At 37.6% G+C, this 7,060-nt stretch overlaps 1 long non-coding RNA gene across 1 annotated transcript; it reads right to left on the bottom strand.

The window, feature by feature from the left end:
- Positions 1-2,732: 2,732 nt before the first annotated feature.
- LOC145431763 (uncharacterized) lies at positions 2,733-6,396 on the bottom strand. Its single transcript, XR_013912059.1, has 2 exons — positions 3,384-6,396; positions 2,733-3,349 (listed from the first exon to the last, which is right to left on the bottom strand). It is a non-coding gene; the product is annotated as an uncharacterized LOC145431763 (long non-coding RNA).
- Positions 6,397-7,060: the final 664 nt, after the last annotated feature.

Below are 7,060 nucleotides of genomic sequence, written 5' to 3'. Positions count from 1 at the left end.
ACACTGACTTTGTGTTAGATACGCAGTACTTAAACAGGGATTTTGGTAGCATTCACCCCAAAAAAAGAAAGCTAAGTCAACAAATAAAATTACACTTCTTTCTTAAGTGAACGCATGACCTAATGTTTTCATCCAAGGTTTTTATCCATTCCAACCAGTTTTTAGTACCATTTGAATTACTCCTTCCATGGCACTTTGATTTCATGTGATCACAACAATGTCAGCCATTAGATTGAATTACTGCGATTTTAAAGTTTTCCTACTTTGCAGTTTTGGATGTTCCCATCTTTGTAAACTGAAGGTGATTATGTGGATAACTGTCCAAGTGGGGAGTTATCAGTAAATGTTGGTGTTAGCTAGTTCGGTTTAAGCCTTAAAAATAAAAAAAGAGAGATGTTTTTATAAAAGGAAGTGGTCCCTATGCAATGGATTATGCATTTGCCAAAAGGTGCCTGGTTTGATCCCAGAAGGAGACACAAATCGCTTGTGGGTTGCATGAAGAAGGGCTTCTGTTGTAAAAATCTACCAAATCAAGAATGAAAGGCACCTGCTGTGGCAACTTCTTGTGAATACAGCACAGACTGCGGTCCAGTAGAGGTAGCGCACTTGCAGCCTCTGGCAGTCTGGGCACGGTTTGTCTGCCTGAGAAGAGCTCTGCTGGTGATGGAGGCAGTGTACAAAGTATGTGCAAAACAGCCTTGTGGTCCACTCTTGTTTGCTCATTTGTTGGTCCATCCGGCAGCTGCAGAAAGAGTGAAGTTATAACATACAAAGAGCTGAAGTGTTAAAAACAATGAAAAGTCTCCACTGCAGTCACTGATTTATTTTTTGATCATCAAAGTTTTTTTCAATCCAAATGAGCTGTTGCTGTTGCTCCTTTCTCTGTTCCCACTTGTCAACCTATCAGCATTCAGCAGACTCATACGTCATCTGTGTCCAGCAATGTACAGTTAGGATTTTGGAAATATGCAAGGGAGCATGTCTGCACTGGGCAACACCTCTCTCTGCATGCTGTCTGAGAGGAAACATTTGCACAGACGGACACATTTGCAAGTTCATAAATGATGCTTACAGGTTACAGTGGAAAATGAGTTTAGTTGTAGTTGTTTCATCTTAGGGTTTTTAAATGTATTTGGAGGAGAGGATTGCTTTCTAAAAAGAAAAGAATATATCCATAAACTTACCATATTGCATAATGAAGTTTCTTCATTAAAAAAGTAAATAGGATTTTTTTTTTAAAAAAACCTTATTAAATGCTATTATTGACCAATGATAAGAAGGAAAGAAAAGGGAAAAAAATTACCCACCATATAGATTCTCTGACTGGGAAAATTGTGCATGGAGACCAAATGCTTTTTAATCTTGATAAGTGGGGTGGGCAATTTTAGCAAGAGAGTCTGCAGAGACTCACTTGCTATTAGAGTAACCTTCCAGTGGCCATTGTGAGAAACACACTTTGTGGTATTTCTAGTTTAGCGCCAGAGGTTAAAGACTGTTTAGGATTCATCCTTGAACTATGTTCTGCAATTACTACTGTATGTCCTCGTCTCACAAGTTAGAGCTAGTTTGTTCCCAGAGTGTTTGTTATGTGGGGCGTGATGTGAAAAGGAGCCAAATGTGAACTCTGAATAATCCCTGTGTCTGCTTCATGCCCCAGGACACCAAGCTGGCAGGACACCCAGAGCCTCTTCCATCTGATAATGCAGAGAGCCCCAGAAAATATATTTGGTTTAGATTCTAAACAATCCTCTAAGTTAAACCTAGTGCGTGAAAATCAATGCATGAGAAACATGTGGAGTACTGCAGCAGTCAGTGAACAACAGTGCACCTAAGAAAGACCTTTTGAGAGGAAATCAGATTTCATTAGTTAGTAAAACATCTCAACATCCTGACGGTTAGATAAGCATGACCAAATTCAGTGGTGTTTGATAATTCTTAACAGAAATGTAGGTTAGGGTCCACAGCAATGACCTATTTGCTGTAGAAAAACACTCTCCTTACGGATTGAGTGCCAAAAAGCTCACAAATTTGCTTTTAATAACTATTTTGCAGTATTTAATTTTTCTCTGAACTTTTTTCTCTGAACTGTTCAGATATTTCTTTAAATTTGATTTCTGAACTTGCAGAACTAAATAATTACTGAAAAAATATGACTCTGTAATTTCGGACCACCATCTTGATAGAAACCATTCACCTCAATGATCCATACTGTGCAAAGGGGGATTGTAAAGAGCATAATGTAAGCCCAATGTATAAATTTAGGGGCAAAGAAAGACAGTATGAACCCCCCTCAGTCTGAAAGGAAAGAAATGTGGTATAATGTAACTGAAACTCACTGAAGCGTCACATCAACGAAACAGCCTGAACCATGTGTCTTTTTTTTTCATGACGCATGTGAAGTTCAGACATGTAACAAAAGGAAAAAACAAAATGTGTTCCATGTGTTTTTCACATGTGTATTTCATGGATCATTCCTTTATACTACAGATAATCTCAATCAATGCCCCCAGTAGAAAAGAGCAACAAGAATTGTAATGACAAAATCTAATTATACCGAAAATGAGGGGAAAATATCTTTCAATTAATGTCCTGTTTCAACAAATAGCATGCCAACTGTACTGCAAATTCCAACTGAATGTTAAAACAGTATAACGTTCATTATACTCATTGTTGTGTTTTTGAACCTTAAATTACCTTCATGTTTTCAATTAAAAATACAAGGACTCGGTTCATTAAAATACATAATCTGAAGTCATTTAATGTAGTTAAATCTGTAACAAAATGTTGTTTTTGTTGTTTCCAGGGTGAAGGCATTTTTTTGTTTAGTTTTTTTATCCAAACATCCCCAAACAAACGCTCTCTAGTATTCTTATTTTGGGCGAACCAATGTTTAGTTTCCTCCATGGTAACTAATTCATCAGCCGAGTGAATGATTCATTGTTTAGTTAGTGCTGTGACCTCAGGTAATTACAATGTATCAAATTCTATTATCGTCTACACTCACTGGAATCTTTTAACGTACACCTGTTCAGCTGCTTGTTTGGGGGAAAATCTAATCAGCCAATCACATGGCAGCAAATCAATACATTTAGGTATGCAAACATGGTCCAGATGCCCTGCTGAAGTTCATGGCTGTTGGTGCCAGATGGGCTGGTCTCAGTAAACCGCTGATCTGCTGGTATTTTCCCACACAAGCATCTCAGGGGTTGATAGACTATGGTCAGAAAAGAGAACATATACAGTGAGCAACAGTTCTGAGATAAAACGTCTTATTGATACCAGAGATTAGAGGAGAATGACCACACTATTTTGATTTGATATGAAAGATGACAAAGGGACTGCAAAATGCCTGTTAAAAAAAAAGAAAAAAATTAAAAAAAAACACCCTATATAGAGAATTCATTAAAAAGAGAACTACAGAATCTGAAAAGAAATATAAAAAGTATAAAAATAAATTAACTAACATAATGAGAACTTGTAAAAAAAAAAAAAAAGAATACTTCATCAAAAAGTTAGAAGATAATAAAGATAGCATGAAAGGGATATGGAAGGTATTAAATAGTATAATAAAAAATGGACCAAGGACTAATGACTACCCTGGGTATTTTATGGAAGGGACAAATACTATTAGTAAAATGAACGAAGTAGTAAATGGATTCAATGAATTTTTTGTAAATATAGGGCCAAAACTGGCTGCAGAAATAAAGGTTGATATGATAGAAAGGGAGACTGGAGGAAACATTGAAAGGAATGCAAGTTCAATGTTTTTAAGAGCAGTGGAAGAGAAGGAGATACATGATATTGTCAGTGGACTTAAGAACAAAACGAGTACTGACTGTCATGATATTGATATGGTAACGGTAAAGAGAGTAATTGATGGTATTGTAAAACCACTACAATATATTTTTAATTTGTCTTTCCAGGAAGGGGTTTTTCCACAAAAAATGAAAGTTGCAAAAATTATTCCTATTTATAAACCAGGTGAAAAGCAGTGTTTTACAAATTATAGACCAGTGTCGGTACTCTCCCAGTTTTCTAAGATACTGGAAAAACTATTTCTAAAAAGATTTGACAGCTTTGTGGATAAACATGATTTGTTGGCAAATTGCCAGTATGGGTTTAGAAATAATAGATCAACAGTTTTGGCATTGATGGATTTAATTGAAGAAATAACAGAATTTATGGATAACAAGAAGTATGCACTTGGAGTCTTTCTAGATCTAAAAAAAAAAAAAAAAAAAAAGCATTTGATACTGTTGACCACGAAATTCTAAAAATTAAACTGGAAAAATATGGGTTCAGGGGTGTGGTACTGGATTGGATAAACAGCTATGTGATGAATCGACAGCAATATGTACAAATAAAATACAGTAATGCTGCACTAATGAATTAGACTAACTATTCACTTTAGCTAAAGTTATTAAGTTAGCTAAAGAGTTGGGATGCTGTGTAAGACATAAATAAAGCTAAAATACAAAGGTTTGGACACCGTTTTGCACGTTTCCCTACTGTAGGGGTCTCTGCAAGCATACAGAGGGGGTACAAGATGACAACTTTGGAATTCTACTAGAAACAGTCGATCATATTTGTCAAAGCTGAATTCAGGGCAAACTACGCTAAATTAGCGTTTTTAGCTAACAGCTACAATAAGCATAAAAGATACCTTACGGCTATCATTTGTTAACTTGACGCTTGTTCTTATACATGTAATACATTTATTACCAACCTGAGAGTTTATCCGCTGGTCATTCGACATGACAAATGACTTCTGAAGTCTTAATTCAGCTCAAGACGCTGTAGATTCCCGTCAGTAACACTTTCGGTCCGCTAGTAAAACGTAGTTCTATTAATCTGCGCTTGTCACAGTAGGGATGGGTACCGGTGTCCGGTGCCATGATGGCACCGGTTCTGACATAAACGGTAGTAACCAGACCGAAAAGCAGCGCACATTTCGGTGCTTTATTTCGGTGCTTTTTTTTCCTGAGCTGTGATACACTTCTAGCCAATCATTTTACGTTTCCAAGGATAGTAGGCGGGGCCAGGTACGTAGTTCTTTTAGAGCAGAGCTACAGATTAAAAATGCCCAAAGCAAAGTGGTCAAAAGTCTGGCTATACTTCACAGCAAAATATGCAAAACTCAGCACCCTGCAACAAGTGCTTTAAGCTGATACTGTGATACTGTCAAAGGAGGTAACACCTCAAATCCGATGAAACACCTGGTGACGTATAGCGTTTTTGTTTTTTTTAAAAGCCCAGAAATGCGCCGTATTTGATAGCTTGCTGCGAGACCTCACACCGAGCGCATCTACTGCAGGTGGGTTGCCTGTTATGAGACCCGGAGTTAGCAACATCCCCCAAAAACACGAAGAGGAGAGTCCTGGCCCCTAGCCCTGCCAGTGTAGCAGAAATGATGAGGATGATGATGCAGCAGCAGCCGTTCTTCTCTGCGTGAGTAGCTTAATGTTGTGCGTGTGTAATTTACATTGAGTAGGCTAACCACGTTATTACATTAATGCATGTAAGGTGAACTAGCAAACATCATCATAGCTACATGCGGCTGTCTTCTTGTTTGATGGCAGATACTCCCTTCACCCTGGCTAAAAAGGCTAAAATGACCAAAGAAAAAGGGGAAAACAGTTAAACATGAGAGGTTTAGGACAAAGTTTGTGTTTTTTCCATTGTTTAAGCACTGCTTCCAGCCAAGAGTGATACCATATATGCCCCACAGCTGCAGAAAAGGCTAACATTGTTATCTTTTTACAAAAAACAGCTGAACATGAGAGGTTTTTGGACCAATTTTGTGTTCTCCATTCTTTAAGCACCGGTTTGAGCACCGTTTGAGCACTGGCACCGTTTCAAAAGTACCGATTTGGCACCGGTATCGGATAAAACCTAAACGATACCCATCCCTAGAAACAAGGGTACCAAACAATAGGGCATAGGTGAACACGAAACACTAACCTAAACTGGGTGAACTAAAACTAAACATGAAAAAACCTTAAGCATCGTGAACTGACAGAGATACCTGGAGATGAGACATGAATGAGCAGACGACCTGACAAATGACATGCAAAAACAGAGGACTTAAATACACACATGAGGTGATCAGGGGAAGTGGAGATACATGAGGAAACAGCTGACTAACATGAACCTAATGACAGGAGCAGTGAAGCTAAATACAAAGAACCAAGAACACACGACTCCTTCCAAAATAAAACAGGAAACATAATGAAACGCAGATATGACAACCAGAACTTGACAACGTAAGACACAGACATGAAACACATGAAGAGCAGGGGAGACTTAACATGGGTTGGAAACACGAGGGGGAATTAATAAGAACTAAAATCACCTAGGCATGGTAACAAATGAACTTAGAAAACCTGAAGGGCTTAAACAAAAACTATAAACATCGAAATGAACTAAAACTCAAAACACTGGGTCATAAGACCCAGGACCGTGACAGCGCTTGAACCGGAACCGGATGTAAGTTCCAAAAAACTGAATTTTGGAACTGTAATTGAATTGTAGAACTGAAACTGAATGGTGAGAAATGAAACTGAAATTATTCGAGAGCTGAATTTTTAAAGGATAAAATGCAGTTTCAAAGCAAATCAATTCATTTTCAAAATATAAAATTCAATTTAGTGATGATCATTTTCAAACCATAAATTCAATTTCAAATTAGACTAATTCAAATTCAGTTTTCAAAAGCATTTATTCAAGTTACAATTCAGATTCAATCTGAGCAATTCAAATTTAACTTATTCAAATTCAGTTTCTGATGGCACAGATTTCTGCCCATAGCCTGGGTCCATCCTGACTTGTACTAACAATTTATACTGCTGGTGGTGTAATTTTCCTGACGTACTTTGGACCCTTTAGTACTACTTGAGCATCACTTAAATGCCACAGCCTACCAGAGCATTGTTTCTGACCATGTCCATCCCTTTATATCCATTGTTTACCCATCTTCTAATGGTTGCTTCAAGCAGGATGCCATGTCACAAACTTTAAATCATTTGAAAGTGGTTTTATGAACTGGTGACTGTGGAGGAAG

The sequence above is a fragment of the Astatotilapia calliptera genome, chromosome 11, assembly GCF_964374335.1.
Source record: "Astatotilapia calliptera chromosome 11, fAstCal68.1, whole genome shotgun sequence".
NCBI lineage: Eukaryota > Metazoa > Chordata > Actinopteri > Cichliformes > Cichlidae > Astatotilapia > Astatotilapia calliptera.
Note: the sequence above shows the minus strand (reverse complement) of the source record. Positions and strands in the feature narration are given on the sequence as shown.